Here is a 12,040-nt window from a genome sequence, read left to right on the forward strand (position 1 = left end):
ATTATTCCAACGAGCTCACAGCTAAGAGTCTAGTCACAGACTAACTTAGGAACTTTAAGGATGAGTCAGCCATCATCGGCACCATTATGTTCCTTACGGATGCAGGAAAGTATACATTTTCTGGAGAATGTTTTGCTGAAAGGGTTAAATTCCTTCTTAAATCTCTTGTACCCAGAAAGCCAATTACTAAAAACATCCCTGCTCGCAGATTGCCTCCCTCCTGAGCCCCAAGGGGTGGGCAGCATTGAGCTCCCACCTTCACCCCCACTCCCCCCTCCCTCTCTGACTCACTCTGATAGGCTAATTTTCCCTTCTCTTCTTAGTACTACTTTCACCTGTTGGGTTTGTTTGGCTACCAGACCTCCTCCAGCCTCAGTTACAAAACGTTAATTATAGAGATTAAAGAGAAAATTAGTAGTTAGCTAATGATTTAGTAGCCTTTTCTCAAGAACACTGAAGACATTTTAAAATTATACGTAGCTACCTCCCCATTAGGTCATGAGGGCCTGGAAAATAATGAGTGGTTTTAAATCTCTCCAAGGGGGAGCATGGGTGGAAAATGTACCATTTAAACCAAAACAACCTCTCTCGTGCCCTAAAAGCTTCATGTGGTTGGAATGTGCCTTCCTCACAACCAACATCCTTTCTGGGGAAAATGGAAGCTAGGTGGACAGCCAGTGCAAAGGCCTGAAACACACAAAAAAGGGCGTTTTATGAGTGCCTACGGCCTTACACTTGGTTCTCAACCCTCCTAATGCCGTGACCCTTTAATACAGTTCCTCATGTTGTGGTGACCCCCAATTTCAATGTTACAAATTGAACATAATTAAGGCAGAGTGATTAATCACAAAAACAATATGTAATTATATATGTGTTTTCCGATGGTCTTAGGCGACCCCTGTGAAAGGGTCGTTTGACCCCAAAGGGGTCGCGACCTACAGGTTGAGAACCGCTGCACTAAGAGGCCAGTGCTTTGTTTGGGTTATTGTTTGCCCTGGGGGTTGTACTTGGAGGGGGTGAAAATAGAAGGAAGCAAACACTTCATTTTACTTATTTATTTTTTAAATTCTCACCTGAGGATATTTTTTTCCATTGATTTCTAGAGAGAGTGGAAGGGAGGGAGGAGAGGGGCAGTGAGAGAGAGAGAGACACATACACATCGATTGGTTGCTTTCTGAACTTGCCCCTCCTAAGGCTGGGGATCCTTCAACTGAGGTACCTGCCCTTGACTGCGAATCAAACCAGAGACCCTTCAGTCTGCAGGCTGACACTCTAACCATGGAGACAAACCAGCCAGGGCAAACACATCATTTTAATAGATTATTTGTTAGAAGTCATTGTGTCTATTCATCCCAGACAAACAGAATTTTTGTATTCTCAAATTTAATACTTGAGTCTCAACTCTTTAAAAAATAAACATGTGCTCTGAATGTGTCCCTGCAAAATCTATATATTGAAATCCTAACCCCTAAGGTGATGGAATTAGGAGGTGGAGCCTTTGGGAGGGTGATTAGCTCATGAGGGTGGTGCCTTTATGAATGGGATTAGTGCCCTTATGAAAGAGACTCCAGGGTGCTCACTGGCCACTTTGGCCATGTGAGTTTACAGTGAGACTACAGCCAGCCATCTGTGAGGGGAAAGGCTCTTGCCAGGCACTGAATCTTCCAGCACCTTGATCTGGGACTTCTTGGCCCCCGGAACTATGAGAAAAAAAATTTCTGTTTATAAGCCACCCAGTCTATGGTATTTTGTTATGGCAACCTGAATGTACTAAGACAACATGAAATTTTCAAAACCTGCGACTCACCAGTTAAAATTGTGTCCCCGAGGTGGCAGGGCCAGAGTTAATCACTTAATGTTAAGTGGGGCGAATTAGCCTCCCAGAAATCCTTTCTCGATGTGGCTGCGTGGTTCTTAACTATGACTGGATTTCACTCAATCATTGACTCTCCCCTCCGGAGTAGTGCAGCGACATCACCCCTATGCCAGCTCCTGCTGTCCCCTTGGTGGGGATGGTTTTGCTCCCTTGCTTGCCCCTTGGAATTAGGCTTGGCTACTTCACTTGCTTTAGTCAATGTGGGTGCTGTGTCAGCCACCAATTCCCGGCCTGTCAGAGCAATGCATGATGAACCCAGAGCCTCACAAAGTCCCTCATCAACTCGGTTCCTTCAGCTCTGGGCCTCACCCCCTAACCCAGGCTTCTGTCCGGCGCACAGTGGATCCCGTCACCCCTGATCCCATTCTCCTGACCCTGCTCTTCTCTAGTGGCTGCTACACGGCGCCCTCCCACCTGTTCCTCTCCTCTCCTGCTCACAAAATCAACAGCTCCCACGCAGTCAGTGGGTGCAAAGGAGCCATCAGACCGAATGCTGTTGGCGGCCTAGACAAGATGCCCAGTGTGAACAAATCATAGGGATCTTGGAAAAAATAAGCAACAAATGAAACCTGATATAAAAGTGCCTGTACATAAACAGAACCTGTTAAAATGCAGTGGAGAACTAGAAGAATTCTTCACTAGGTCTTTCCTCTTAGGCTGTTGCATCTCTGCTTGTGGTGGACAGTAGGATTATAGATGTAGGAAATGCTACAAAATCTGGAAGGATCCGCAGCAAGTGGCAGGGAGCAACCTAGAGAACGTGGGAAAATAGGAAAATGACGGGCAGAGAGAGGAAGGGAGGAGGAGTGATGGGAAGGCGTCCAGCCAGGAGCGGGTTCCCCGGCTCCCAGGGGCAAGGCTTCAAGCGCCCGCTTAATAATGAATGGAGCTTGTCAGCTCCCAGGGGCCCCCTGGAGCCTCTACTCCTGAGATGGTTGAATTATTGATGGAAAGTGTATGACGCTCTGGCCGAAGCTGACAGCTGGAAGACAAGCTGCCAGCATCTTAAATGGATTCTGCCCCCAATAACGTGCAGGCCACGCTCTGATCTCTGGAGCGGCTCCAGGCCCCTGCGGGCAGAGACAGCGAGGAGGTCCGGCCTTTCAGTCCATGACTCCCCCTTTGTTCCGGAAGCATCCTGAGCTTACCCAGCTGTTCTGGGACAAATCTTGTCTTCCGGTTCCTCAGCCACTCCTCCCAGCTACCGCTCGCTCATTCTTGTGTGAACACACCCACTCTCTCTCTGCGGTTGACTCAGTGGCTAAACCACGTGAAAGTCTAGCATTTAACCACGGCCCCACCCCGGGAAATTTTCCCCAGAAAGGGGAAGGCCCCTGAGGACAGCCTGGGTGGTGGCTTCAGTGTGCTTGTTGGGGGAGGGTGTGTGTGTGTGTGTGTGTGCGCGTGTCTCTGTGTGTGTGTCTGTGTGTGTCTCTGTGTGTGTCTGTGTGTGTGTCTGTGTCTGTGTGTGTCTCTGTGTGTGTGTCTGTGTGTGTCTGTGTGTGTCTCTGTGTGTCTGTGTGTGTGTCTGTGTCTGTGTGTGTCTCTGTGTGTGTGTCTGTCTGTGTGTGTCTGTGTGTGTGTCTGTGTGTCGGTGTGTGTGTCTGTGTGTGTCTGTGTCTGTGTGTGTCTCTGTGTGTGTCTGTCTGTGTGTGTGTCTCTGTGTGTGTCAGTGTGTGTGTGTGTGTGTCTGTGTGTGTCTCTGTGTATGTGTGTGTCTGGGTGTGTGTCTCTGTGTGTGTCGGTGTGTGTGTCTCTGTGTGTGTCTGTGTGTGTCTGTGTGTGTGTGTCTGTGTCTGTGTGTGTCTGTGTGTGTCTCTGTGTGTGTCTGTGTGTGTGTCTGTGTGTGTCTGTGTGTGTCTCTGTGTGTGTCTGTGTGTGTGTCTGTGTCTGTGTGTGTCTCTGTGTCTGTGTGTCTGTGTGTGTCTGTGTGTGTGTCTGTGTGTGTGTCTGTGTGCGGCTCTCTGCGTGTGTGTGCGTGTGCGTGTGTGTGTGTCTCCGTGTGTGTGTGTCTCCGTGTGTGTCTGTGCGTGCTGGGGGGGTGAGGGGTTCCAAGAGAACAAAAAAAAAATGTCTCGGGGTAAAAAAATGTAACATTTTGTTCCTCCCTCTACAACTTCTTCTTGTCCCCCTCATACCCTCCAACATGGTCCCCCTTCCCCACCCAGGGGTAAAAAAATGAGAAGATGAAATACATACTGAACAGATAGAGGCAAAGGGAAGCGAATGGCCCCCAAATTAACAGCGTTCTGGAGACATTGTTTCCTCACCAGTAAAAGGAGAAAATCAGGTCCAACTGGCTTCTCAGCAAAAGAGGACTGGAAGACGCGAACCTCCCCACTCTGCTAAGCCTTGCACAACTGCCCCAGACTCTGCTGCCTTTCAGAGTTGCTTCATCTGGCCCTGGGCTCCATGACCTCCCCGCTCATCTGGATAACTGCCCCCATCCCCACCCCGGGCAGGGGTGAGGGTGGGGGGGGTAGGGGGGTGCAGCTTCATTTCAGGAGCAGGTTTGCAGGCTAAGGGCCAGGTGTGCTGCTAAGTGCTAGAGAGGCAAAAATGGGAAGGCAGGGGCCCTGGCCCGCAGCAAAGGCTGTAACGGGCACCACAGGAACGCGCTCTTATGTCTACATGGGGGAATCAGGATGCCTTCACAGAGAGCTACGACCTGAAGGATCCATGGGTATTTGTCAAATAGAAAAATAAGGACATTCCAGTGAAAGGGAAGAGCGTGTGCAAAGGCACAGAGGCTAGGACCCTGAATATCTTGTCAACCAGACGTGGTTAATTATTGGTGGACGGCATGGCTCAGGGTGCGAAGGCTCAGAGAGGTCAGGCTCCGGTGCGGATTGTTACTTAGGTGCTGCATGAGCATACCGGGAAGGGACACAGTGGGATCGTCGTCTAGATAGGGCACAAGATTATACAACCAGGAAGAGGAGGAGGAGCTGTGTGTGTCATTCCCCACGTCCCTCTACTGCCCCAAATTCCTGCGTCGGATCCTGATGCCTAATGTAATGTATCAGGAGGTGCTTAGGGCATCAGGGGAGAGCCCTTATGAATGGGATTAGTACCAAAGAGACCCCCTCAGAGCTCCCTTTGCCCAGGACACAAAGCAGGTTGGTGGTTGCAGGAGCTTAATGGCTATGGGACTTCCTTTCAGGGTGATCTCTAAAGGTCACTGAATTGTTCACTTTAAAATGATTAACCTGCCGAAACCGGTTTGGCTCAGTGGATAGAGAGTCGGCCTGCGGACTGAAAGGTCCCAGGTTCGATTCCGGTCAAGGGCATGTACCTGGGTTGCTCACATCCCCAGTGGGGGGTGTGCAGGAGGCAGCTGATTGATGTTCTCTCATCGATGTTTCTAACTCTCTCTCTCCCTTTCTCTCTGTAAGAAATCAATAAAAAATATATTAAAAAATTAAAATGATTAACCTTACGTTATGTGAATTTTACATCAAAATAAAAGAAAGGTAGTTGCTTCTGTGAGGCATGAAAAACGGTGTATCATGATTTGAGGATGTTCTCCCTCAAAGCATTTTGCATTTGTCAAAAGTGACACATGCTGGCCTGTCACAGAGGACCGAGTGCAGAATAAGGGAACGAGACTTTTTCTTCATGGGTTTTACCAAAATGCTAAGATGATTTTCATCATATTAATTACTGGAATGTGCCACATATATGTATATGTATTCAATATTTTGTCTAAATGCATTCTATGCAGGAAAACATTCTGAATATGGGGGTCCCCCAGAAAACCCTGCGGAGAATTGTTCCTTATTAGGAGCCCTGGTCGAAGGGGAGCATGTTGAGGAACAGGCCTCCCACAGGTGATGCTCGGGGGGGGGGGGGGAAGGGGGGAGTTGCTAATGGAAACAGGGAAGACATGAAATTTGCTTCTGGAGCAGTGGTTCTCAACCTGTGGGTCGCGACCCCTTTGGCCGTCAAACGACCCTTTCACAGGGGTCGCCTAAGACCGTCCTGCATATCAGATATTTACATGACGATTCATAACAGCAGCAACATGACAGTTATGAAGTAGCGACGAAAATAATTTTATGGTTGGGTCAGAACATGAGGAACTGTATTTAAAGGGCCAGAAGGTTGAGAACCACTGTTAAACCTGGAGCTTAGTGTTTCATTTGGTAGCATCCGGGTGTGCGAAGAAATGATGGGTTGGGCGGGAATCAGAGGGAAGGCTTTGCGATGAGGTGCGTGAGTTGAGGAATTGTGGGGAATGGGGACACTGTGAAGCGCAGAGGCCTGGCTGTTATGGTTTTGGGGGGGTTACACCCCGAGGGGCCAGCCAGGGAGCCAGATGCTGGTGCAAAGCTTTGAGGGGGCCACGCTGCCCTACTTCCCATAGAGCTGGTGTCCTTGGGAACTTAACCTATACTTGCTGCTCAGTTTCTGGAGTGAGGCGAGGGCTCTTAGAGATGGAACTAAAAGCCTTCTTCAAGGGTTCTCCTAGCACTGGGGAGACCATCACAACCCATTTTACAAAAATAGAGGCACACATACAGATACAGAATATGAATGTAGGAAATAGCCCAATCCAGGGTCAGGGGACCAGGTTTACAGGCCCAGCCGTCACTGGACTCTCCGGGGCCGCCCCAAGAGCCCTCGCCAACAGCCAGCCGTAACTACGTATCATTCTAACAAGACCACAAGCCTAGTTTTGCTGATTGGGTCACCTATAAGCTAGCCTAGCATGGGGATGAGCTTGTTTTATACACTAGAAGAGCCATGCAAAGGTATGGGATTTTTACTGGAGGTTGAAAACACTACTTTTAACTCTCAACCAACAATCAGATCCGAGGCAACAATACTTAGTGGGCCCCTGCCCTGGAGAAGCCTAGACAGGGAGACGGCCAGTTGCAGTGACTGCTGAGGGCTGTGGCGGGGCTCAGGCAAGGGCTGAGGTGCCCAAGGGTAGAGCGGCAGGGCTGGGTCCTTCCTCTCTACAGAAGGTACACTCAATCTCAGTCTCAAAGCAAAATATTTTTTTTTTTTGGCTTCAAGGAATAGAAATACCTTCAAACTAGTTCAAGAGAAAGAGAAGCGTTTACTCGAAGACTTGAGGAAGCTCATGGAACCCAAGCTCAGGAAATGAGTTCTATAGTCCAGGGTCATCGAACTGAACACTGCAAAGACTGGAGGAGCCACCGTGGCTCCGGGTCCTCCCCTTCCCTTCCTCCTCCTGCCCTCACTCCCTTCCCCGCTCTCCTCTCTCTCTCCGTCTCTATCTCTATCTCATTTTTGATTCCTGACGTGTGTGTCTCCTTTTTCTCGGAAGACCAGCTCCTGCTTGCTCACCAACTTGTGGAGAACCTCAAAATGCTGTCAGAGACGCCCCAGGCTAGACTCCAGATACATGTCTGATACAGTGCCATTTTTTTGTTTTGCATTGTTTTTGTTTTATCACTACCTGGCCACAATTTATAGGATGACTTCAGATGCTGGAAAGAAACAGTCTGATGGACCCAGCTCCTTTCTTCAATCCAGGACCCCGAAGTCATGAGCCAGTGAATGGCTAGCTGTTCTGGGCTGGAGTAACCATCTCTGGCCCAAGCTGCAGAGGGATCGAGCATTTGAGCTCTCTCTTCTGAGGGCTGTGGGCCGGGCAGGTTACAGAGGAGGGGATGGTTGGTTAATTATTATTATTATTATTATTATTGTTATTATTTTAAATCTGGTGGAGAAGAAAGAGAAAGAGCAATGGAGAGGGATCAGGCCCTGCCTGGTAAGAAAGTAAGGAGCCTGGAAATGTGAAAGATCATGGCTCAACGGAGGCTCCTGGAGAGGTTCATGAAAGCACGCCTTCACCCACAGATACTATTTAAGTAACAACGTTTAACTGGAATGGCATGGGCACCAGCCAATCAGAACAGGCAACAGCTATGAACAGCTGGACTGGCAGAAAGGCCAGAACGTAAGGCCTTTATTATAAAAGCTCCTTGCATGTGTGCATTTTTACTGAAGGGTGTGGCCCTCTCGTATTAGCCTTCTGTGATGTGACTTCCGCCACCGAATGACCTGGTCTAAGACACAGGGGAAAGTGTTGGCTTGTGGAGCGTGGCCAGGGTTGGTTTTGCCTCCTGGCCACCTATAGGGTGGGACAGCACAGTTGTCCCTTCTGGTGGCTGCTTGGGTTGGAGACTTGATCTGCCTGAGGGGGTTCGTTAGAAGCTGCTCTTCCCTTTCCCAGCCTTTCTGAGAATAAGGAGGCGGAGGAGGAGGCAGAGTGTTTGAGCCCCACTGGAGGCTGCAGAGAGTCATAGATGAGTAAGCACTAGGATCATGGGAAGTTTCTGAGAACTGGCAACACTTGAGCCTGGCTGGGCAAGTCACTGCCACGCTGTGTGCAGAGATGAGTCATCCGAGGGACTCTCCCTGGAGGGAGGAGCTGGCCTAGGCCGCAGGGTGCAGGCAGGTGGGGGACAGGAACTGATCCGAAGCATTTCCTGTGTGCCAGACACGGTGCTCTGTCACGTACACCGTCCTATTTAATCATTCGAAAGGCCTGTGGGGCTTCGTCCTGATGCTCATCTCCACGGCCCGCTTTGGACTCAGCAGGAGTGATATGCCGACTGATAATTCGATTTTCTGGAGCAGCATTGTTGAATAGAAATACCATGTGAGCCACATATGCCATTTAAAACTTCCTACTAGCAACATTAAAAGAGGCGAAAAGGTAAAATTAATTTTAATCATATACTTTATAAACCAATAGACCCCAAACATTATCATTACAACATATAACCAATAACAAAGTTGTCAAGATTTTTTTGCATTCGTTTTTCTTTAACCAGGTCTTTGTAATTCAGCGTGCATTTTATTAACGCACATCTCAGTTCCACCTGAGAGTGCCATAGCTGCCCAGGGCCGGTGGCTACTGTATAGACTGTGCAGTCCTACAGCTCCTCATCTCTGACCTGCTTTCCGCTCTGGTTCCCAGCCTTGGCTGCACACGGGAGTCCTCAGGGGAGCCTAAAGGAATGATGCCAGACAGTGATACACCGGAGGCCTGAGTGCTGCCAGGGTATTAGTAGTTCTAAGTTCCAGGTGATTCTGAGGGGCAGCCGAGTGTAGGAACCACTGCTCATTCTTTCTTGAGCCTCGTTATCAGTGTGGGAACAGCTAGCTGGATGTTGTTTTGTTCAGGAGCTGCCTTTCGGAATCAGAGCTGGCAAACTTTTAGTGGGTCTGTCTCTGTTTCTCTGTCACACACATGTACACTCACCCCCCCGCCGCCCCCGACCCCCGGGCCCTGGAAGTTTTACGTGTACTGTGTTGCTGCAAGTTACCAGGCAAATGTGACTCCAGTCCCAGCCTGACCGCATCACACTGGAAAGATGAGCTCTACATTCTCAAAGAGGACATAAGACCATGGGACCATGAACAAGCACCAGGCCTATTTCTCGTAAGTGAAGGCGGATATGACACTCTGATTGTGGGTTCAAAAGAGCAAAACAGATCTCGTTGAGTTCAGGGAGCAGAAAAAACCATAATCCAGAGCTGACGCGTGTGAACAAGAGCAGTCCCACTAATCCTCAGGACAGACATCTACAATAATGCTGACCTTGGGCTAGCTAGCCGCTAGAACCTTAGAAGCCAGGTACCTTTTAAGTCCCTTCCAAACTAACTGATAACGCAAAGTGATACTGTTGTTATCAATATTCCTCGATACCTTTTGTAATATTAAAAAACAAGCAGCTGTTAAATACAAAACAAAATTTATTCTGGAAATAAGAATGAGAGCAAATGACCACAAGTGAGAGACATTCTCTCTGACCCAACATTTTTTGAGCACCTGTTCTAAGTCACTATAGTAGGTGTTTGCAAAGTAAAAAAGGGGGATCTTTTTGTTAGCAAAGATGCCAGAAGGTTGGGGTTAAAGTTTCTTCACAAATATTTGCTACCACTGTGTGCTACCAAAAGTTCTTGAAGACTTACCTGCTCCTTCATTTGAGAGAGCTGTACTTTTCACTTGCTTCAGTGTTTCATGCTACAGCCCACCCAGATCGGTCCGTCCTTTGACTAAACCTCCAGGTCCTGCTCCCAGCTCCTTCGTTTAAATGGAAAGGAGGTGGGACAATGGTAAAGTGCAATGAATAGAATAGCAATTTTAAAATTGAATAGAAAACTCAATTTTATTGAGTTTTGGGTGCTGTTTCATCCATTACACAAACTTTGGTGGCCATTTTTCGTATTTTCTCTGCCAATCCTATTTTTACCATTCAAGCAAGACTTTGACTAATGAATGTATTGGCTCACCATACTTTTTCTTTTAGTTCTTTCTGTGATCTCTAAAGTCCAGAACTGACCATAATTTTCATTTCATCCCTTTCTAATGAGTATTTGTGAATCCACCACCTGAGTCCCACACTGTTAACATTAGCAATCTTTCATTGACTTTTGTCCTCCTGCCCTAGCCTGTTGTAATTTTTTAAATATATTTTTATTTATTTCAGAGAGGAAGGGAGAGGAAAAGAGAGAGAAACACCAATGATGAGAGGGAATCATTGATTGGCTGCCTCCTGCACATTGGACCGAGCCCGCAACCCAGGAATGTGCCCTTGACCGGAATCGAACCTGGGACCCTTGGGTCTGCAGGCTGACACTCTATCCACTGAGCCAAACCAGCTAGGGCCTAGCCTGTTATAATTTTGACTTATCATTCAGATTCTTGGTAGAGGAAAAAGAAATTTTATCACATATACAACTCCCTAAGCCAAAGATTTAATTGTTGAACTTTATAAGAATATCATATTGTATTATGTAGTCTACTGGGGCTTTATAAAAATCAGTACTTTTTAAAATATATTTTTATTGATTTCAGAAAAGGAGTGGGAGATAGAAACATCAACAATGAGAATCATTGATCAGCTGCCTCCTGCAAGCCCCACACTGGGGATTGAGCCCACAACCAGGGCTTGTGCCCTGACCAGGAATTGAACTGTGACCTCCTGGTTCACAGGTCAATGCTCAATCACTGAGCCATGCCAGCCGGGCAAAAATCAATATTGTTATAAAAATTCACCCATGTTACCAATTGGGCTGTAGTTGATTCATTTTCATTAATACTGTCATTGGATAAATGTCCATTTTCTTTCAATGGACATTTGGATTGTCTTGTTTTTCGCTAAAAACAATTCGAACAGTGCAGCTGTGAATACTCATTTCATTCAAGTGTTCTAGGAGATACACCCAGGTAAGAATTGCTCAGTTGTAGATATAAATGTTCAACTTTACAAGAAAATGCCAAATTATTTCCCAAAGGGGTGTATTAATTTACACTCCCATCAGCAATGTGCAAGAGATCTCAGTCCACATCATAGCCAACATTTGGTGTGACAATTTCCAAGTTATGCTAATCAATAGGGTAAAGTTGTGTTATCAAATTGTGGTCTTGGTTTTTGCATTTCCTTAAGCATCTTTGTGTATTTATTGGTCACATAACTCCTCTATGAAATTGAATGTTCGAGCCGAAACCGGTTTGGCTCAATGGATAGAGCGTCGGCCTGCGGACTGAAAGGTCCCAGGTTCGATTCCGGTCAAGGGCATGTACCTGGGTTGCGGGCATATCCCCAGTGGGAGATGTGCAGGAGGCAGCTGATCAATGTTTCTCTCTCATCGATGTTTCTCTCTCTCTCTCCCTTCCTCTCTGTAAAAAAAAATCAATAAAATATATTAAAAAAAAATTGAATGTTCGAAATATTTGCCTTCTCCTTTTCTTGTAATACTTTGTTGTATGTATGTTATCTTGTTTCAGTTGCTTTTCACTTCGATACAGTGGGGCCTTGACTTACGAGTGTCCTAACGAGTTTCTTGAGATATCAGCTGTCTCTCGGCAGATTTTTTGCAGAGTTGATAGAGTAATTGGAATTAACGAGCTCCTTAACAAGCTCGGTCTCGGAACGAATTAAACTCGTAAGTCAAGGCCCCACTGTATTTACCTTTTTATGTAGTTGAATTTATATTAAAATTCCTTCATTAAGATTCTTAATTTATACTTTTTTTTTTAAGCTATGCTTTCTGTGTCCACTTTGAGATCTTTCCTTACCAACTTCAAAGCCAGGAAATTATTCATCCACATCTTATGAACTTTCTGGAGTTTTAAGTCCATTCTTCTGGATTTGAGTTTTGTGCATGGCATGAGTT

The sequence above is a fragment of the Myotis nattereri genome, assembly GCF_964212035.1.
Source record: "Myotis nattereri genome assembly, chromosome: 17".
Classification (NCBI taxonomy): domain Eukaryota; kingdom Metazoa; phylum Chordata; class Mammalia; order Chiroptera; family Vespertilionidae; genus Myotis; species Myotis nattereri.